Raw genomic sequence first — 23,940 nt, 5'->3', positions numbered from 1 at the left:
AGTCACACTTTTGTAATAGAAAACCAACAAAATTCCATAATAATGCTTAAACCACATCAGGAGACCATTTTTGAAGTCTGGGAAAAATCTTTGAAATATTTTAGTCTATACTGAACAAAATTGTATATGCAACATGCAATAATGTCAAAGATCTTACTGAGTTAAAGTTCATATAAGGAAATCAGTCAATAAAAATAAATTCATAGGCCCTAATCTATGGATTTCACTTGACTGGGCAGGGGCACTGCCATGGTTGGGCCTGGGAGGACACCCACTTGGCAGCCAGGCCCAGCCAATTAGAATTTGTTTTTCCCCACAAAAGGGCTTTATTACAGAAGGAAATAATCCTCAGTTGCATCTGCTGTTCAGGTGTCTGGTCTCAGACGATTCTGCAGATGAAGAAGCCGGATCCAGAGGTCCTGGGCTGGCGTGGTTACCCTTGGACTACGTTTGTGAGGCCGGTTGGACATACTGCCAAATTCTCTGAAATGACATTGGAGGTGGCTTATGGTAGAGAAATTAATATTCAATACTCTGACAACAGCTTTGGTGGACATTCCTGCAGTCAGCATGCAAATTGCACTCTCCCTCAAAACTTGAGACATCTGTGGCATTGTGTTGTGAGACAAAACTGCACATTTTAGAGTGGCCTTTTATTGTCCTAAGCACAAGGTGCACCTGTGCAATGATCATGCTGTTTAATTAGTTTCTTGATATGCCACACCTGTCAGGTGGATGGACTATCGTGCCAAAGGAGAAATGCTCACTAACAGGGATGGAAACAAATTTGTGCACAAAATTGGAGAGATATAAGCTTTTTATGCATATGAGAAATTTCTGGGATCTTTTATTTCAGCTCATGAAACCAACACTTAACATGTTGTGTTTTGTTCAGTATACTGTATATTTCATAGTATTTTTTTTTCTCACTTTCACTTAGCTATTTAGCGAATGAATACAGCTAGCTAGTTTAGCCTACTCAAAAACCCGGCTCAAACAGAGAGGGATGCTATGTTAGCTAGCTGGCTATCCAACACTGGAACTTTTCCAAGTCAAGGAAAGCTTTTGGTTTAATTAATTTATTGCCACTGGGGCCTGCCGGTGTAACTGCTGACTGTACATTGTACTGCATGATGGAGGCGGGTTTACTAATGCGTTAGTTCTAGTAGCTATGTTGACTATGACACTATATGGTGACAACAATGTAGGCTGTGCGTAGCGGTCAGTGGTTATGATATAAAGGTTTGGCTTGGAAGGTTTTTGCCTGGTCACAGACAGCTGATGTGTTGTGCACTGAAGTCCACAAGCGAAGGAAAAAGGTGAAAGGAGGAGAGCGTGTAAATGCAAGAAGGAATTATGCTGTTTGTGTGGCTGCTATGAAAGTTTGATCAGGGGTGTTTTTATTCCGCAGATTCTGTTGAAAAACGTTTCTTAAACGGAAGCAAATGCAACATAACAGGGATAAACATACCTGAATTTGTCCAATAGAAACGCTCGTTTGCAACTGTTGAACTAGTGATTACACCCTAGATCAGCTAGATGCAGGCATGAGTGTGCAAGGCGGTATTGAATGTGTCACTGTCTGTCACCTTGACATTATTTCTCTCGACCTGCGCACCTACAGTGAGGGAAAAAAGTATTTGATCCCCTGCTGATTTTGTACGTTTGCCCACTGACAAAGAAATGATCAGTCTATAATTTTAATGGTAGGTTTATTTGAACAGTGAGAGACAGAAAAACACAAAAAAACCGCATGTCAAAAATGTTATAAAATGATTTGCATTTCAATGAGGGAAATAAGTATTTGACCCCTCTGCAAAACATGACTTAGTACTTGGTGGCAAAACCCTTGTTGGCAATCACAGAGGTCAGACGTTTCTTGTAGTTGGCCACCAGGTTTGCACACATCTCAGGAGGGATTTTGTCCCACTCCTCTTTGCAGATCTTCTCCAAGTCATTAAGGTTTCAAGGCTGACGTTTGGCAACTCGAACCTTCAGCTCCCTCCACAGATCTTCTATGGGATTAGGGTCTGGAGACTGGCTAGGCCACTCCAGGACCTTAATGTGATTCTTCTTGAGCCACTCCTTTGTTGCCTTGGCCGTGTGTTTTGGGTCATTGTCATGCTGGAATACCCATCCATGACCCATTTTCAATGCCCTGGCTGAGGGAAGGAGGTTCTCACCCAAGATTTACATGGCCCCGTCCATCATCCCTTTGATGCGGTGAAGTTGTCCTGTCCCCTTAGCAGAAAAACACCCCCAAAGCATAATGTTTCCACCTCCATGTTTGACGGTGGAGATGGTGTTCTTGGAGTCATAGGCAGCATTCCTCCTTCTCCAAACATGGTGAGTTGAGTTGATGCCAAAGAGCTCCATTTTGGTCTCATCTGACCACAACACTTTCACCCAGTTGTCCTCTGAATCATTCAGATGTTCATTGGCAAACTTCAGACGGGCATGTATATGTGCTTTCTTGATCAGGGGACCTTGCGGGCGCTGCAGGATTTCAGTCCTTCACGGCGTAGTGTGTTACCAATTGTTTTCTTGGTGACTATGGTCCCAGCTGCCTTGAGATCATTGACAAGATCCTCCCATGTAGTTCTGGGCTGATTCCTCACCATTCTCATGATCATTGCAACTCCACGAGGTGAGACCTTGCATGGAGCCCCAGGCCGAGGGAGATTGATAGTTCTTTTGTGTTTCTTCCATTTGTGAATAATCGCACCAACTGTTATCACCTTCTCACCAAGCTGCTTGGCGATGGTCTTGTAGCCCATTCCAGCCTTGTGTAGGTCTACAATCTTGTCCCTGACATCCTTGGAGAGCTCTTTGGTCTTGGCCATTGTGGAGAGTTTGGAATCTGATTGATTGATTGCTTCTGTGGACAGGTGTCTTTTATACAGGTAACAAGATTAGATTAGGAGCACTCCCTTTAAGAACGTGCTCCTAATCTCAGCTAGTTACCTGTATAAAAGACACCTGGAAGCCAGAAATCTTTCTGATTGAGAGGGGGTCAAATACTTATTTCCCTCATTAAAAGGCAAATCAATTTATAACATTTTTGACATGTGCTTTTCTGGATTTTTTTGTTGTTGTTATTCTGTCTCTCACTGTTCAAATAAACCTACCATTAAAATTATAGACTGATCATTTCTTTGTCAGTAGGCAAACGTACAAAATCAGCAGGGGATCAAATACTTTTTTTCCTCACTGTACATTGTAAACTTTCCTTCATAGGCTAGGTTGTAGCAACCTCATGATAGGTATAGGGAAAACTCTAGTATCATGTAGTAACCTAAAACTATTGATATTACATTGAGCTGGATGAATGGAATATGAATGACATTCATTTAATATCCTGTAATAGAAATAAGGCCATGCTCATAAAATGGCACCGACCGCCACTGTTTAATACACATATAAGTGAATTTGACCCAATACTTTTGCTCCCCTGAAATGGGGGGACTATGTACAAAAAGGGCTGTAATTTCTACACGTTCACCACACATAAATGAAAATACCCTCAAATAAAAGCTGACAGTCTGAACTCTAACTTCATAGTCATTGTTTGATTTCATATCCAAACTCTTGCAGTATAGAGACAAAATAAGAAAAAATGCATTACTGTTCAAATAATTACGGAGGGCACTGTATATAAACCACTAAACTACAACTTCAGAAGACCGGACTCCCCAAACTCACTGACATCAAACATGTCACCATTATTTTCCAGAGAGGAAAGCTGATGCCCGTTGATGGGCCAGACCAGTTATTCAAACATCCAACCATCAAAAAGCTTTGGAAGAAGTTGACCCTAAGCACAGATTTAGGATCAGCTCACCCTTCCAAAATCCCCACTGTAAACACTGTAACCACACACTCTTATGATGCAGCATGTGTCCCTAACCAGAAGAAACATCGCTTATACATTTTGCTGTGTCATCAATAAAATGGATTGGAGCAGAATGGCTTACAATATAAAAGGATGTATCCACGGTTGTGGTTTGTGTCACTATTACACCGTTTTTACCCATTTTGAAAGTAAGCCAAACATTTGCTATTCGTTTTTTTTCCTCAGTACAATGCATAATACCCATGGACGCTTTAAATACAGAAATGTTCAAATGATATACAGTAATACATTGATTTTCCTTGTGTAGAATGAAATCAATGTTTAACCCTGACCTGGGGTGCATTCATAATAAAGGGATATTAATCATGAGAGTTTAGACAAGGGCGAGCATTAAGATTCTATTCTTCAGCAGCGAAATGCTCAAACACTGACTACCCACTTATGCACTTCAAATAAAGCATAGACTGTATTCACACTGTTATTTACCACCTACTGTACTTCACCACTAGAGCAGAAGTAAGGCTTTCATCTCTAAGCACAGTGTGGGTCCCTACTATCTGATATAAGCTAATCGTACGTCATTTCACCAAGGGCTAACATTTTATGGCAGTCAATTTCACACACTGAGTCTTAGATCACTTCACAAACAGGGGGATGTGAGGACTAATCTGGAGCAGGCTGTTTTCTGAGGCCCTGTTCTTAGCCGGTGTTCTCAGATAGAGGCTGACCCCCAGGATTGGTTTCATTTAGATAAGCAGTGGGGGGCAGACTTATAGGGCGAGGTTCACTACACCATCTTGACCCTCATCAGAGTCAAATGGAAGTGCAAACTGAGAGGAATGCAGCTTTTTGATAATGTGAAGGTTGAGGTGGACTAAAGAGTTTATACTATTTGATATTTTTCAGAAAAAAATACTGAGACATACAGTGCGTTTAGAAAGTATTCAGACCCCTTGACTTTTTCCACATTGTGTTATGTTACTGCCTTATTCTAAAATTGATTAAATCATTTTTTTGTCCTCATCAATCTACACACAATACCCCATAATGACAAAGCAAAAACAGGTAAATCATTTTTTTATGGCAAATGTATTAAAAATAAAAACTGAAATATCACATTTATATAAGTATTCAGACCCTTTACTCAGTACTTTGTTGAAACACCTTTGGCAGTGATTACAGACTTGAGTCTTCATGGGTATGGCGACACAAGCTTGACACACCTGTATTTGGGGAGTTTTTCTCAATCTTCTCTGGAGATCATCTCAAGCTCTGTCAGGTTGGAGGGGGAGCGTCACTGCACAGCTATTTTCAGGTATCTCCAGAGATGCTCGATCAGGTTTAAGTCTGGGACATTCAGAGACTTGTCCCGAAGCCACTCTTGCATCGGCTTGGCTTAGGATCATTGTTCTGTTGGAAGGTGAACCTTCGCCTCAGTCTGAGGTCCTGACCGATCTGGAGCAGGGTTTCATTAAGGATATCGCTGTACTTTGCTCCGTTCATCTTTCCCTCGATCCTGACTAGTCTTCCAATCCCTGCCGCTGAAAAACATCTCCACAGCATGGTGCCAGGTTTCCTCCAGACGTGACACTTGGCATTCTGAGCAATCTTTCAAATTATTAGGACATGTAAACAACTTAATTGGCTTTCCAGCTGTGTATTTGATCTGCACATGTGCCAGCACCAGTAGTGCAAACCTCCTTCTTACATGCAAGTGAAGTGAGTTTGGAAAAACTGAAAGTATGCATCTTAGAAATAGTTTTCACATACATACCCTATATGTCAAACTTTTGCTTCGCAAAAATATCATGGTCACTGTGGTAGAACCTTTATTTAGTTTGGCAATTTTCTGCATTTATCAAATATCCCATCAGTTAGCCTGATTTGAGATGTGTCCATGTAAACAGGATTATTACGGAAATTGTTCTTCTTGCAAAGCATGTAAACGTTTTAAATGAACTATTATATTAATCTGACTATCCACAACAATCTTATTATTGTGTGCATGTAACCGTGCTCATTGAGAAAACTGAAAGGTGTCATGTTATTAACGGAGCGCCAAGTCTGGGTTCAAAAGGCTCCTTAACAGCTTCAACCCCCAATCCATAAGACTGCTGAACAGTTAATCAAATGGCTACCTGGACTATTTGCATTGACCCCCTTACTTTACTATTGTTTATTACTATTTTTTGCACTGATTCTCTTGCACAGGTTCGATGAACACTCACTGGCTCTAACCACACGCACACACATACTACACTGACATTCCAACACACACACACACACACACACACACACACACACACACACACACACACACACACACACACACACACACCCACACACACACACACACACGCGCATATTGACACCACACACAGACACACATTCACATTCCTTCACACTCTTCAAATACACTGCTGCTACTCTGTTTATTATCTATACATTATCACTTCATGCCTACCTCCAGTACATCAAATCAAATAAAATCACATTTGATTTGTCACATGCACCGAATACAACAAGTGTAGACCTCACAGTGAAATGCATACTTACAAGCCCTTAAGCAACGATGCAGTTAATACAAATAAAAAAAGTAAGAGATAAGAAAAACAAATAATACATTCGACCTCAATTACCTTGACTAACCTGTACTCCTGCACAAGGACTCGGTACATACATGGACTCGGTACCGGTACATATAACTGATAGTTACTCCCCAATACGGCTCCTCCTATAATCTCTCTCTCTCTCTCTCTCTCTCTCTCTCTCTCTCTCTCTCTCCGTGAGTAGAGAAAGTATTAGAACCCTACCTCCAGCTTTGCAACAGTTTAAGAAGGAAAGCTTGAGGAAGAAAAGTTTTAAAGTGAAGAAAAAAAACACTTGGATGTTTGAACTTATTTTTAAGCCATAGAGAATTGTAATTGTTTTTCACCAGCCTATGGCCAATCAATTCTCACTGTCAGAACTCTTATTGTGCTTGAATTAGTTGTAGTGTTTGGTGTCATGGGGAGTTTGGCAGCCTGAAAATTCTGTGGGGAGGAGTAGGGGTGATTATTTCACAGTTTGAGGTGCCATCGTTTTGGCCGAACAAATCCACCCTGTTCGATTTCTGAAGGAAATGTCTGCTGCAGTTGTTTAATTTCAGGTGATTTAATGTTAACTGTACTGCACAGTTTATTCGTTCCACTAAGGACATTTCCTCATGGGGGTCTTTCTGTTAGCTAGCATTAGAGGTGAGGTATGAGGGTCTTGTTTAGTGCCAGTGCTATTTGAGCTTTACATGATGGATGGTGACAGCAAATGCAATTAGGAAGCAGAGAACACTTTCCTTCCTAAAGCACAAAGCACAGCTGCAAATTTGTGCAAATATGCTTGACAAGAGGTATAGGATACCAAAAATAACAAACTGTTAGGTTCTGAACAAACAGAGTAAAAACTCAAATGAACAACTAAAAAAGCTCAAACCAAGTATATTCACCCACTGAGTCATACAACTACAAAGACAAAGCAAGATTCAACAAGCACATACATTTGTGCTTGTTGCACATGTTATTTGTGCATATATGTGTAAGGTCAACTCCTTACACATCTAGACAGCCAATACATCTCTGTTGCTAGGCAGGAACTTAATTGGTTCCTCTCACTTGTGTAGTCATGGCATTGCCTGATGCTAAAACCTTTGAGGGCGTGGAAATGTATGTGTGTGAGATAGGACACTGTAGTAGGAGGGTCGTTGTGGTGGCCCCTCTGGGCCCCCTCTCAGAGGTTTCTTTTCACTTCATCTGTTGACTTGATCTCAAGCCGAATTCCTTGCGCCTCCCTAATTCCTTCCTTATCAGGAACTGAAACAAGACTTTTGCCCTTTCCCCTTGTCTCACTCAGTAACTTTCTATACACCACATTCCTATCCACCCTTGATTGACCCCCAATAAATAAATTCCTTATACATGTAAAGTAATCAATAAGTTATAGCATGGTAACATGAATTAGTATATTTCAAGTAAAATCCAACAAAAAAAGGAGAAACATGGTAAAAGTGGTGAATAATAAAAAACACTATAGGTCCTTAACCCTAAAAGCGCTTACATACAGTACAGTATTTATTAACTTAAAAGCGCAAACTGTGGTCATTTTTCTCTTAATTTCTCTTGTATCACAAATTAATGGTTTAAATGACCCCAAATAAACATTACATTTTAGCGTTTCCACACCATTTACAGTCATATTTTATGTTAAAGAATGTATGTTTTTGTTTGTTTTCATGTTTTGAAAAGGTACTCTGATCAATTTCATCCACAGCAACTTGGCATGAAAGTGTTTCTGTTGTGTTTCTGTGATACTCAGATGCTGAGAAATTGTCTATTGAGCTAATCTGCAGCCTGGTCTCAGACTGGGCAATAGGGAAACTGCCCACTCTCACTCACTGGCCGTGATGCATTCATTTGAACCTCTTCTCACGCTCTCACGGCACACCTCTTATACACTATATATACAAAGTATATGGACACCCCTTCAAATTAGTATATTTCAGCCACAACAGTTGCTGACAGGGGTATAAAATCGAGCACACGGCCATGCAATCTCCATAGACAAACATTGGCAGTAGAATGTCCGTGACTTTCAACGTGGCACCGTCATAGGATGCAACCATTTCCAAAAAGCCAGTTTGTCAAATTTCTGCACAGTTAGACCTGCCCCGGTCAACTGTAAGTCCTGTTATTGTGAAGTAAAAACATCTAGGAGCATCAACGGTTCAGCTGCGAAGTGGTAGGCAACACAAGCTCAAAGAACAGGACCGGTGAGTGCAGAAGCGCGTAGCGCGTTAACATTGACTGCCTCTAGAAGCAACGTCAGCACAATTGTTCGTTGGGAGCTTCATGAAGTGGGTTTCCGTGGCCGAGCAGCTTCACACACCATGCGCAATGCCAAGCATCGGCTGGAGTAGCGTGAAGCTCGCTGCCATTGGACTCTGGAGCAGGGGGATGGATCACGCTTCACCATCTATCTGACAGTCCAACGGACTAATCTGGGTTTGACAGATGCCAGGCGAACACTACCTGCCCCAATGCATAGTGCCAACTGTAAAGCTTGGTGGAGGAGGAATAATGGTCTGGGGCTGTTTTTCATGGTTCGAACTAGGCCCCTTTGTTCCAGTGAAGGGAAATCTAAAGGCTACAGCATACAATGACATTCTACACGATTCTGTGCTTCCAACTTTGTGGCAAAGGTTTGGTGAAGGCCCTTTCTTGTTTCAGCATGACAATGCCCCCTTGCACAAAGCGAGGTCCATATAGAAATTGTTTGTGTGATTGGTGTGGAACAACTTGACTGGCCTGCACACAGCTCTGATCTCAACCCCATCGAACACCTTTGGGATGAATTGGAATGCCGACTGTGAGCCAGGCCTAATTGCCCGACATCAGTTCCCAACCTCACCAATGCTCTTGTTGCTGAATGGAAGCAAGTCCCCTCAGCAATGTTCCAACATAATAGTGGAAAGACTTCCCAGAAGAGTGGGGGCTGTTATAGGAGCAAAGGTGGGACCAACTCCCTATTAATGTGCATGATCTTTGAATGAGATGTTTGACGAGCAGGTGTAGTATAGAATAGTATATGTACAGCAATAGTTTAATAGGATGGCCTTGACTATAATACAGTATATACATATGAAATGGGTAAAACAGTATGTCAACATTATTAAAGGGACCAGTGTTCCATTATTAAAGTGACCAGTGATTCATGTCTATGGACATGGGGCTGCAGCCTCTAAGGCGCAGGGTTGAGTAATGGGTGGTAGCTGGCTAGGGACAGTGAATAAGTTCAGGGCAGGGTACTTGGTGGAGGCCGGCTAGTGATGGCTATTTAACAGTCTGATGGCCTTGAGATATAAACGTTTTTTCAGTCTCTCGGTACCAGCTTTGATGCACCTGTACTGACCTAGCGAGATGAACAGGCAGTGGCTCGGGTGGCTGAGGTCCTTGATGTTCTTCTTGGCCTTCCTGTGACATCGGGTGTTGTAGATATCCTGGAGGGCAGGCAGTGTACCCCTAGTGACCTGTTGGGCAGACTGCACCACCTTCTGGAGAGCCCTGCGGTTGTGGACGATGCAGTTGCCATACCAGGCGGTGATACAGCCCAACAGGATGCTCTCAGTGGTGCATCTGCAAAGGTTTGTTATGGTCTTAGGTGACACATCAAATTTCTTCAGCCTCCTGAGTTTAAGGAGGCGCTGTTGCGCCTTTTTTACAACACTGTCTGTGTGGGTGGACCATTTCAGATTGTCGATGATGTGTACGCCGAGGAACTTGAGGCTTTTCACCTTCTCCAATGCGGCCCCGTCAATGTGGATGGGGGCATGCTCCCTCTGCTGTCTCCTGAAGTCCACGATCAGCTCCTTCATTTTGTTAAAGTTGCGGGTTAGGTTATTTTCCTGGCAACACTCCGCTAGGGCCTCCCCCTCCCTGTCGGCTGTCTCGGCATTGTTGGTAATCACGCCTACCATTGTTGTGTCGTCTGCAAACTTGATGATTGAGTTGGAGGTGTGTGGGGCCACACAGTCATGGGTGAACAGAGGGTACAGGAGGGGGCTGAGCACGTACCCTTGTGGGGCCTCTGTGTTGAGGATCAGCGTAGTGGAGGTGTTGCCTACCTTGTCAGGAAGTCCAGGAACCAGTTACACTGGGCTGGGATCAGACCCAGGGCCCCGAGTTTAATGATACGCTTGGAGGGTACTACGGTGTAGTCAATGAACAGTATATTCCAATGTAATCAAGATAAAAAATTATGTTTTTGTTAAATACTATCTGTTTGGGGTCATTATGGTCAATTTGCAGTGTACAAATGATTTATAATTATGCAAGTAGTAGGAATTCATTTGACAAAGCTTTCTGCGGGACGGTTGAGCTAATGCAGGCTAATGTGATTAGCATGAGGTTGTAAGTAACAAAACATTCTCCCAGGACATAGACATATCTGATATGGGCAGAAAGCTTACATTCTTGTTAATCTAATTGCACTGTGACAAATACATTTTATTTTATTTGTATAGCTTCAAATTATCTTCAAAAGCTGTCAACTGCTTTGTCCATTTCCCATCTGAGTAGGCTCATGTATTAGGCTAGGTCAAATATAGGGTTAAGGAGCAGTTTTGTGGACACAGATTACTCCTAGTCCTGTACTAGAAATGATTTTCCAAGGATCTTGCTTTTTAGTGCAGGACTAGGCTTAATCTGTGTCCGGGAAAACCTCCCCATAATGTTTAAATGAGTGGAATGTGATGATGTCTTACATGAAAAACACATTTACATTACCAAGTACATTAATGGGGTAAACCTACTCTAAGAGTATGTTTTAGGCTGTTTGAGAGAAGGTTTGAATCCTAAGTAACCCATCCTATCAGAGCTCAGGATAAGACCCAGATGCAGACAGTTCGAATCATAAAAGTTTATTACGAAACAGGGAGCAGGCAAATAGGAGTACATAAAAACACACTGGTAGGCTTGATGAGACATGACAAACTGGCAACAGACAAACAGAAAACACAGGTGTAAATGCACAGGGGATAATGGGGAAAATGGGCGACACTTGGAGGGGGGTGGAGACAAGCACAAGACAGGTGAAACAGATCAGGGTGTGACACCATCCAATATGAGTACATCTGTTGTTTTAGTACAGTAGATGAACAATGCTACAGTACTCTAGCATTATTCAAGCTGCGCATGCTAAAAAGCCTTGTTAGTGCATAGGTCAAATTAGCTTCAGACAAAAGCTAATATTTTACTTAAAAATAGTGTTTTTTTGTATTAAGAAACTCGTACATTCAGCAACTATTTAGCAAGACAAAGGAGCTGATCGTGGACTACAGGAAAAGGAGGGCCGAACATGCCCCCATTCACATACACAGGGCTGTAGTGGAGTGGGTCGAGAGTTTCAAATTCCTTGGTGTCCACACCACGAACAAGCTATTATTATCCAAACACACCAAGACAGTTGTGAAGAGGGCACAACAATGCCTTTTCACCCTCAGGAGACTGAAAAGATTTGCTATGGGTCCCCAGATCCTCAGAAAGTTCTACAGCTAAACCATCGAAAGCATCACCGCCTGGTATAGCAACTGCTCGGCATCCGACTGTAAGGCGTTACAGAGGGTAGTGCATATGGCCCAGTACATCACTGGGGCCAAGCTTTCTGCCTTCCAGGACCTATATACTATGAGGTGACAGAAGAAAGCCCCCAAAAATTGTCAAAGACTCCAGTCACCCAAGTCATACACTCTTCTCTCAACTACCGCACGGCAAGCGGTACCGGAGCACCAAGTCTAGGTCCAAAAAGGCTCCTTAACAGCTTCTACCCCCAAGCCACAAGACTGCTGAACAATTAATCAAATGAGCACCTGGACTATTTACATTGACCCCCCCTTTTGTTTTTACTTTGCTGCTACTCGCTGTTTATTATCTATGCATAGTCACTTTACTCTTACCTACATGTACAAATTACCTCGGCTAACCTGTACCCTCACACATTGACTCGGTACCGGTACCCCCTGTGTAAAGCCTCATTATTGTTATTTTATTGTGTTACTTTTTATTTAATTTTTTACTTTAGTTTATTTATTAATTATTTCCTTAATTTCCTATTTCTTGAACTGCATTGTTGGTTAAGGGCTAGTAAGTAAGCATTTCACGGAAAGGTCTACACCTGTTGTATTCGGCCGTTGTGACAATTAACATTTGATTTAATTTGATTTTAGTATTCTGTGTACTTATTGCAGATGGGCAAGATAATCTACACACAATAAACATTTACTAATATTTAAAAACTTACTGTGTTGACCTGGAAAGAGATAACAGCAGATAATAGCTCATTGTGTTATTTAGCTTGGGTAATGATGCTACATTGTGTAGTGCTGTTAGAGTAATTCAGATTCTACTGGCTCTGCTTTTTCTTTGTTTATTTTCTCAAAGGCCCAGTGCAGTCAAAAACTGTCCTTAATGTTTCGTACAGTCAGTGTATATTTCCACACTCTGAAGTTGGAATAATACGGTGAAATTGTTAAACTGATGATTAGGCCCTTCTAGTGTAAGAGCTGTTTGAAAAGGTTGTTTGAAATTTCTGCCTTAATTTCTGTCCTTAATGTTTTGTACACTCAGTGTATATTTCCAAACTATAAGGTTGGAGTAATACTTTGAAATTGTCAAAATGTTGATAATGCCCTTTCAGTGTAAGAGCTGTTTGAAAGGCTGCTGGAAATTTGGTGACATCACCAGACAGTAAATTGGTTAATAGACCAATAAGAAAGACAGTTCCAAACCCCTAGCTCCACTAAAACCATTGACAAGTGTGTGCCGTTTTCAAGAGCAGTTTTGAAGAGCATAGTCAGAATTCTATATATTTTTTATTATTCCATGCAAAACAATTGCACACATTTAGTTCTATCATCAGTTATACAGCAAGTAACTGCATGCGTTTCAGTAAACATCAATTGGTCATATCATTTCAGATACGTGAGGGTAGCCTCATGATATCTAAATATCGGTCACCATTAATTTGATATAAAATAAAAGTGAACTGTACCTGTGTCACACCCTGATCTGTTTCACCTGTCCTTGTGATCGTCTCCACCCCCTCCAGGTGTCGCCCATCTTATCCTCTGGGTATTTATACCTGTGTTTTCTGTCTGTCTGTTTCCAGTTCATCTTGTTTGTTGAAGCCTACCAGTGGTTTGTGTCTCAGCTCCTGCTTTTTACAGTTTCTCTTTTCTCATCCTCCTGGTTTTTGACCCTTGCCTGTCCTGACCCTGTACCCACCTGCCTGACCACTCTGCCTGTCCCTGACCCTGACCCTGCCTGGCGTCCTGTACCTTTGCTCCACCTCTGGATTACCGACCTCTGCCTGACCGGACCATGCCTGTCGTCCTGTACCTTGGCCTCTACTTTGGATTATCGACCCCTACCTGACCTGACCCTGAGCCTGCCTGCCGTCCTGTACCTTGGCCTCTACTCTGGATTATCGACCCCTGCCTGCTTTGACCTGTTGTTTGCCTGCCCCTGTTGTTATGTTACAATAAACATTGTTACTTCACAGTCTGCACTTGGGTCTTACTTTGATTCCTGATACCTGACAAGTATGAGCGGTTAAGGTTAATTTCCAATCCTTTGTGGGCTCCGCCTGTAAAGCAGGAGAGGGGCGCATTTTCCAATGTACTGTTAGCTGATAATGTTTACTTTGCAAGCTACTGGTAGAATCATTGTACAGTTGGCTAAACATAGCGGTAAGTAGAACTAATGTACTTTTTTCCAACCAACATAGGCCTACATAGTGAAGGCCTACATTGTTTTTACATCAAATCAAATCAAGCTTTATTTATATAGCACATTCCAGACATGAATGCAACACTTTGCACTTCACAGCAAAAAATGAATAAAAGACAATGAAAATAAAAACAGAAATATATATACTACACAACAAACATATGAGGATAAATAAAGATTAACAATAAAAGACAAAAAAAATCACCCTAAGGAAAAGCAAAGCTAAAAGGGTGTGATTTAAGATATATCTTAAATATGTCCAAAGTTTTGGCCATCTTCAGGTTTTCTGGCAGGCTATTCCAGAGGCAGGGGACATAGTAACTAAAGGCTGCATCTCCATGCCTCTTGGTCCTAGGCTTTGGGATAGTTAAAAGGCCAGTGCCAGAGGACCTGAGGGACCTACTGGGTACATTAACTCAAATGCATGCCTGTGATGTATTGGGGTGCACAATCATGGATTGATTTAAAAACCAATAGAAGAATCTTAAAATTAATTCTAAACCTCACAGGCATCCAGTGCAGACTTTAAAACCGGTGTAATGTGTGTGCATTTTGTATGTTTTGCAGTTGATCAATGGCTTTATTGGGTAGATCAGACAGGAGAGCATTACAGTGGTCAAGCCTGCTTATAATAAAAGTATGGATCAGCCTGAGATAGAAACGGACGCACCTTGGCAATGTTCCTCAAGTGATAAAAAGCTACTTTGGTCACATTCCTAATGTGTGATTCTAAATTGAGTACAGAATCGAAAATGACACCTACGTTTTTAACATGGTTTTTCATCTTTATTGCCCTGAATTAAAATGTGTGGCCAGACTCTCTGTCTCTGTGCTTTGGCTCCAATAATAAGTACCTTGGTCTTATCTTGATTTAGCTGTAGGAAGTTGTGAGCCATCTAAGTATTTAAATCACTAATGCTGTCTAATAATTTATATGTGGAGCTAAAAACCTCTGGTGACACAGAACTGTAAAGTTGTGTATCATCTGCGTAGCAGTGAAAATCAATGCCGTGCCTTGAGATAACGCTGCCAAGAGGTAACATATATAAACAGAACAGTACCGGAACCAAAATCGAACATTGTTGAACGCCAGATGTGATATATATTATGTTATCTTCACCAAGGGTGACAAAAAACTCTCGACCGGTTAAATAGGTCCTAAACTAATTTAGAACTGGACCAGAGAGGCCAACCCACCTCTCCAGTCTGTCCAAAATGACTACATGGTCGAACAGATAGCTGTTTGGCATCTGTGTTGGCTCTAAAATTATTTACCACTTTAACTATGTCACGACTTCCACCGAAGGTGCCTCCTCTCCCTGTTCGGGTGGTGCTCGGCGGTCATCGTCGCCGGCCTACTAGCTGCCACCGATCCCATTTTCCTTTTTTGTTTAGTACTGTCTAGTTTTACACACCTGTGTCTAGTTGTTCTGATTGTGGGAGGTTTATATTTCCCCGCTGCAGGTTAGGCTGTGTGCGGAATTGTTACTGCTTTGTGCTGTAAGGGGTGCGTGCCTGCACCACGGGCTTTGTTTAATTTTTATACAGTATGTGTTTACCGTGGGCTGTTTGGCTCGTTAGTGTGCGGCGTAGAGATTTCTCCGCTGTGTGTACTGTAGTTTCTCCCTTGTGGGTGGAAGCTCCATTTGTGCAGTTTTCCCGTTGTATTTGTGCTGTGCTGTTGGAAACGCCTGGAATAAACGGTTGTTTTCCTTAAACCCATCTGCTCTCCTGCTCCTGATTCCACACACCCCCCTCTTCCCGAGAGGCATCGTTACAAACTATGGCTGTCTCTTTGCTGTGCTCTTTTCTGTGGTGGGCATGAAAACCTGATTGGATTTTTTTTTTTAATACAGTTGGCACTTAAAAAATCATTTAGCTGTTTGAAAACCAATTTCTCCAGAATTTTGCTTAAGAATGGAAGGTTGGAGCAAAATTGCTAAGAGCTGAAGAATCTAGATTACTTTTCTTCAGAAGGGGTTTCACCATAGAACTTTTAGTGCAGTGGGGAAAGTGCCTGTGAACAGGGAGTGATTAACAATAGCTTTCAATTCTTCCGATATGCAATTAAAAACAGTTTTGAAGAAGGTGGTGGGGATAGGATCGAGAAGGCAGGTAGAATGTTTAAGTTGTGATATCACTTTCCTGAGCATATCTGTGTCAACTAGGGAAAATAACTCCATAGTGCCTTTGTGTGGTAGGCTAGGGCACATATCATCAAACTTCTCATCAGGTCTTGCTTGACTGATACCCAGCCTAATGTTTGCTATCTTATCTCTGAAATATGCTGCATACTCCTCACATTTAGATGTGAAGGGAAGTTCACATAGGTTTGTGGGGGTAGGATTTAACAGGCAATCAATGGTCGAGAAGAGCACTCTCTAATTATTCTGATGATTAGTGATCAAGTTAGAAAAATGAGCCAACCTGGCATTTCAAATTGCCTTGTTATATATGCCAAGTTGCTCTCTCAGAATATCATAATGAACCTTCAACTTTTACTTTCTCCACTTCCGCTCTGCCTTCTGCAATTTATCTTTAATTGATTTGGTTCCTCACTCATCCAAGGGGCTCTCTGTTTGGTATTGGCCATTTTCAACCTTACTGGAGCATGGCAGTCATTGTAAATAAGAATTTGTTCTTAACTGACTTGCCAAGTGAAATAAAGGTTAAATAAAAAATAAAAATAAATGGCATCAATGGTTGCCCTTGATTTGCTATTCAAGTTATCAATTAAATCACAAAAGGAAGGCAGAATAGGTGATGATACTGTATATATATTTTTTATATATTTTTTAAATGATGCATTCAGTAATGACTCCAGCCACCCTAGTCATAGACTGTTCTCTCTGCTACCGCATGGCAAGCAGTACCGGAGCAACAAGTCCAGGTCCAAAAGGCTTCTTAACATGTGTAAATATTTGTATGGCCATAACAAGATTCAACAACTGAGACATAAACTGAACAAGTTCCAGAGACATGTGACTAACAGAAATGGAATAATGTGTCACTGAACAAAGGGGGGGTCAAAAGTAAGTAACAGTCAGTATCTGGTGTGGCCACCAGCTGCATTAGGTACTGCAGTGCATCTCCTCTTCATGGACTGCACCAGATTTGCCAGTTCTTGCTGTGAGATGTTACTCCACTCTTCCACCAAGGCACCTGCAAGTTCCCGGACATTTCTGGGAGGAATGGCCCAGGCCCTAGCCCTCACCCTCCGATCCAACAGGTCCCAGACGTGCTCAATGGGATTGAGATCCGGGCTCCTTGCTGGCCATGGCAGAACACTGACATTCCTGTCTTGCAGGAAATCACTCACAGAACGAGCAGTATGGCTAGTGGCATTGTCATGCTGGAGGGTCATGTCAGGATGAGCCTGCAGGAAGGGTACCACATGAGGGAGGAGGATGTCTTCCCTGTAACGTGCAGCATTGAGATTGCCTGCAATGACAACAAGCTCAGTCCGATGATGTTGTAACACACCGTCCCAGACCATGACGGACCATCCACCTCCAAATTCATCCCGCTCCGGAGAACAGGCCTCGGTGTAACGCTCATTCCTTCGACGATAAACGCGAATCCGACCATCACCCCTGGTGAGACAAAACCGGGACTCGTCAGTGAAGAGCATTTATTGCCAGTCCTGTCTGGTCCAGCGGCGGTGGGTTTGTGCCCATAGGTGATGTTGTTGCCTGTGATGTCTGGTGAAGACCTGCCTTACAACAGGCTTACAAGCCCTCAGTCCAGCCTCTCTCAGCCTATTGCGGACAGTCTGAGTACTGATAGAGGGATTGTGCGTTCCTGGTGTAAATCGGGCAGTTGTTGTTGCCATCCTGTACCTGTCCCGCAGATGTGATGTTCGGATGTACCGATCCTGTGCAGGTGTTGTTACATGTGGTCTGCCACTGCAAGGACGATCACCGGACGTGCTTGTTGCACCCTCGACAACTACTATGATAATTATTATTTGACCATGCTGGTCATTTATGAACATTTTAACATCTTGACCATGTTCTGTTATAATATCCACCCTGCACAGCCAGAAGAGGACTGGCCACCCCTCATAGCCTGGTTCCTCTCTAGGTTTCTTCCTAGGTTTTTGGCCTTTCTAGGGAGTTTTTCCTAGGGAGTTTTTCCTAGCCACCGTGCTTCTTTCACATGCTTTGCTTGCTGTTTGGGGTTTTAGGCTGGGTTTCTGTACAGCACTTTGAGATATCAGCTGATGTACGAAGGGCTATATAAATAAATTTGATTTGATGATGATTTGATTTGATCAGCTGTCCATCCTGTCTCCGTGTAGCGCTGTCTTAGGTGTCTCACAGTACGGACATTGCAATTTATTGCCCTGGCCACATTGCAGATCTCATGCCTCCTTGCAGCATGCCTAAGGCACATTCACGCAGATGAGAGATGAGCAGGGACCCTGGGCATCTTTCTTTTGGTGTTTTCCAGAGTCAGTAGAAAGGCCTCTTTAGTGTCCTAAGTTTTCGTAACTGTGACCTTAATTGCCTATCAACTGTACGCTGTTAGTGTCTTAACAACGGTTCCACAGGTGCATGTTCATTAACTGTTTATGGTTCATTGAACTAGCATGGGAAACAGTGTTTAAACCCTTTACAATGAAGATCTGTGAAGTTATTTGGATTGTTATGAATTATCTTTGAAAGACAGGCTCCTGAAAAAGGGATGTTTTTTTTTGCTGAGTTTACATGTGCAGCAATAGTATTCATATTACTTGTATTTTCTTTGCACCAAAAACCCTGTTGTTTTGACAAGTGACAATAAATCACTCATCTATTAGGGGGGAGATGAGGTTGCACATCCTGTTATAACTAACACAGCTCAATCTGGGAATAATGTGTACATCACTGGTTAGAGGACAACATGTAGAAGATAGCTTGCTACATTATGAAGTGTTGCATTTAGATTCAAGTCAGACACCAAGTGTAACGCAACACTTTTTTTGTTCACCACTTCCATCAATATCACAGTGAAATTAAGTCAGTTTAAGATTATAGTAAACAGTTTAGATTATAGTATACAGTATGTTGCCCACTCAGACTATTGCAACAATGACATCCATTTCTCAGTTTAACCATTCCCATACAAAAAAGTAATATATGGCCTTATACAGTTGAAGTCGGACATTTTACATACACCTTAACCAAAAACATTTAAACTCAGTTTTTCACAATTCCTGACATTTAATCCTAGAAAGAATTCCCTGTTTTAGGTCAGTTAGGATCACCACTTTACTTTAAGAATGTGAAATGTCTGAATAATGGTAGAGAGAATGATTCATTTCAGCTTTTATTTCTTTCATCACATTCCCAGTGGGTCAGCAGTTTACTTACACTCAATTAGTGTTTGGTAGCATTGCTTTTAAATTGTTTAACTTGGGACAAGTGTTTTGGGTAGCCTTCCGCAAGCTTCCCACAATAAGTTGGGTGAATTTTGGCCAATTCCTCCTGACAGATCTGGTGTAACTGAGTCAGGTTTGTAGGCCTCCTTAATCGCACATGCTTTTTCAGTTCTGCCCACAAATTTTCTATAGGACTGAGGTCAGGGCTTAGTGATGGCCACTCCAATACCTTGACTTTGTTGTCCTTAAGCCATTTTGACACAACTTTGGAAGTATGCTTGGGGTCATTGTCCATTTGGAAGACCCATTTGTGACCAAGCTTTAACTTCCTGACTGATGTCTTGAGATGTTGCTTCAATATATCCACATCATTTTCCTACCTCATGATGCCATCTATTTTGTGAAGTGCACCAGTCCCTCCTGCAGCAAAGCACCCCCACAACATGATGCTGCCTTCCCCGTGCTTCACGGTTGGGATGGTGTTCTTCGGCTTGCAAGCCTCCCCCTCAGACCAAAGCCTCAGTGGCTTCTTCCTTGATGAGCGGCCTTTCAGGTTATGTCGATAAAGGACTCATTTTACTGTGGATATAGATACTTTTGTACCTGTTTCCTCCAGCATCTTCACAAGGTCCTTTGCTATTGTTCTGGGATTGATTTGCACTTTTCGCAAAGTACATTCATCTCTAGGAGGCAATACGCGTCTCCTTCCTGAGCAGTATGACGCCTGCGTGGTCCCATGGTGTTTATACTTGCATACTATTGTTTGTACAGATGAACGTGGTACCTTCAGGTGTTTGGAATTTGCTCCCAAGAATGAACCAGACTTGTGGAGGTCTACAATTTTTTTCTGAGGTCTTGGCTGATTTCTTTTGATTTTCCCATGATGTCAAGTAAAAAGGCGCAGAGTTTGAAGGTAGGCCTTGAAATATATCCACAGGTGCACCTCCAATTGACTCAAATGATGTCAATTAGCCTATCAGAAGCTTCTAAAGCCATGACATTATTTTCTGGAATTTCCAAGCTGTTTAAAGGCACAGTCCACTTAGTGTATGTAAACTTCTGACCCATTGGAATTGTGATACAGTGAATTATAAGTGAAATAATCTGTCTGTAAACAATTGTTGGAAAAACTACTTATGACATGCACAAAGTAGATGTCCTAACCGACTTGCCAAACCTATAGTTTGTTAACAAGACATTTGTGGAGTGGTTAAAAAACAAATTTTAATGACTCCAACCTAAGTGTATGTGAACCTCTGACTTCAACTGTTAAAAAAAAACTCTACATATATTTTAAAATATATGATCATATATTTTTATTTATTATATTTATTTATTTCACCTTTTATTTAACCAGGTAGGCTATTTGAGAACAACACATATATAAACGTGACATACATTTGAAAACATATGATCATATATTTTAATAAAATAGCTAAATCTCACACCTACCATACAAGAAATACTAATGTGGGTATGTGTTTTCATCGTGAAAAATGTACTCGGAACGGTTTCTTTTTTTTATGCATTTATTGCTTTGAAATATGTTCCAGAATTTATTTTTTTTACATATATTTAAAAACAATATATCAATCTCACATGTAGGGATCAACTATTTTCTAATTGCATTTAGTGATAGGCATCCTTGACTACTTTTTCATATCTTTGTATCTACTGTAGATGTTGCCATTTCATTTTGAGATTAAATTGAGATGGTTGTAGACCATTCTTAGGTTATCATTTGTTATGTTTAAGTTTTGAAAGCGCACAGAGACCTAAGTATGAATGTTTATTTTCATGCACTATAGTTGTGGTTGCCCATAAGGTTGTAATCACATTGTTGGTTTAGATATTGTTGTAATCAATGACTGTATATGGCTGTAATCCACTATTATTTTGGTCCTCCAAGGATTTCCATTGGGAATTGTTTGTGCCTGTTGACACCAGCATGGGCGAGGGAGCACAGCCGTTTGCGTCTCCCCTCAACAACACTGGAAGAAGACTCTTGTGACAACTCTACCATTTCTCCTACTCTCTTTTCTCTTACATTACATTACATTTACATTTAAGTCATTTAGCAGACACTCTTATCCAGAGCGACTTACAAAAAACTTTCTTTGTTCTCTTAAACAGGTATGTGGTATACACAAGCACAGTATCTATAGAAAATGTTAGAGTTGAAATGGTTATCTGAGTGGTACTTAGTTTTTCTGTTGAAATTGTAAAGTTTAAATGTGGAAATTGATCGAGTGACAACTGTTAGCAATCTTGACATAAAGATGACGGTTTGCGGCTAAGCAAGGCTAGCCCATAGAATAACATAAGAAAAAATGGCGCTATATAATATTCTGGTTTGAATTTTATTGATTTATAGCTCCTCTGAGGTAATATTGTTGTTTCTTTTCTACTCTGTTTATACGATCTTGGCCCTGACATCTTCCCACCCAAGTGTTATATATTACAGAGTATATATATATATATTTTAACTGTATACGCTAATGCTAAGTTAACTACGCTAATGCTAGCCTGTCTAGCCAATAGGGTTGCTATTAGCTTAGGGGCTACCATTAGCTGGCTCGGTATTTAAATGGTTGTACAGGTTTATCGTTAATTTAAAGGCATTTTTTTTCGAAACATAGTACATGGCTTTAATGTGATATAAATGCGAACTTTGTCTGAGGTATCAGACTCGACGACAGTTGCTGTCCATTGAAGCACTGCCATTCGGTGCTTAACATTTTTGTCCGGGGCTTAGCGAAGGGTCATTTGGTGTTTGGAATTTTATTGTAGGATCTGTGCCTGTGACACATGCTTATCATAAAACCACAGTTGCTGTCCATCTCATCAAAACCCCAAATCTTGGACGCAAACATTCCATTGTTGATTACTAACCTGTTTAGAAGGTTTGAATCCCAAGAAAACTGCCCTGTGGTGAGTACATGTTGGAAGAACAGTAGACTGATATAGCTGCATTAATGTAACATGTTCCAAAGCTGTGTGCTGGAAAGCCTTGGTAGTGCATGGCTGAAGTTATGCTTGTAATACTTATTTGAGCTTTGTGTTTAATTAGGCTTTTGGAACCACATACTCTTCAAAAAGACCTCCTCAAAACACAACTCATGGAGACATATCTGACACAGAAGTGCTTTGACAGCTCACATGTGTGGAAGAATGAGGGAGGAAGATGGAGTAAGGAGGAGGGAGCTGATCATGGACTATAGGATACGGAGGGGTGAGCATGCCCCCATTTTCATAGATGGGGCTGTAGCGGAGCAGGTCGTGAGCTTCAATTTCCTCTGTGTTTAAGGAATTAACATGGTCCACACACAGAGAGCATGATAGCCCTCTTCTCCCTCAGGAGGCTGAAAAGATTTAGCATGGGCCCTCAGATCCTCAAAGTTATACAGCAACACCATTGAGAGCATCTTGACTGGCTGCATCACCGCTTGGTACGGCAAGTGCAAGGCACCCGGCCGCAAGGCGCTACAGAAGGCACTGTGGCCGAGCTTCCCACCATCCAGGACTATACCAGGTGGTGTCAGAGGAAAGCCCAAAACATTTTCAAAGACTCCAGCCACTCAGACTGTTGTCTCCGTTATTGCACGGCACACAGTATTAGTGCACCACGTCTGGAACGAACAGGACCCTGAACAGCTTTTACCCCCAAGCCATTAGATTGCTAAACAAGACTGATATATAGCTAATCAAATGGCTACCCACTGCTGCCTAGTATCTATTGTGTTGCCTAGTCACTTTAATCCTACCTGTATTTTTTAAATGTATTTAACCTTTATTTAATTAGGCAACTCAGTCTTATTTACAATGACGACCTAGGAACAGTGGGTTAACTGCCTTGTTCAGGGGCAGAACGACAGATTTTTACCTTGTCAGCTCGGGGATTCGATCTAGCAACCTTTCGGTTACTGGCCCAACGCTCTAACCACTAGGCTACCTGCCACCCCATAGTACATAGCTACCTCAGTTACCTTGTACCCCTGCACATCGACTCGGTGCTGGTACTCCCTGTGTATAGCCATGTTGTTTTGACTTGTTATTCATTATTCCATGTAGTTATTCCTCGTGTCACTATATTTTTAATATAATATTTTCTTTAAATCATTGAAAAAGGACCCGTACGTAAGCATTTCACTGTTAGTCTACACCTGTTGTTAACAAAGGATGTGACAAATACAATTTGATTTGAAAAAAAAATCACCTAATATGGCCATTTGTTGAATTTCGACAAAAATGGTGCTAGGTTTATCTGAGAGACATCGTTAAGCTGTCAGGGAGACTTTGAACAAGCTGCCTCATGTTCTGTGCACTTTGCGCAGCAGTGTATTTGGGGAGAACACTGTCATTACATGCATTGTCAGGCAGTGTGATTACTCAGAGACATATCTGTCACAGCA

Source organism: Salmo salar, chromosome 01 (genome assembly GCF_965601325.2).
Source record: "Salmo salar chromosome 01, fSalSal1, whole genome shotgun sequence".
Lineage (NCBI taxonomy): Eukaryota > Metazoa > Chordata > Actinopteri > Salmoniformes > Salmonidae > Salmo > Salmo salar.
Note: the sequence above shows the minus strand (reverse complement) of the source record.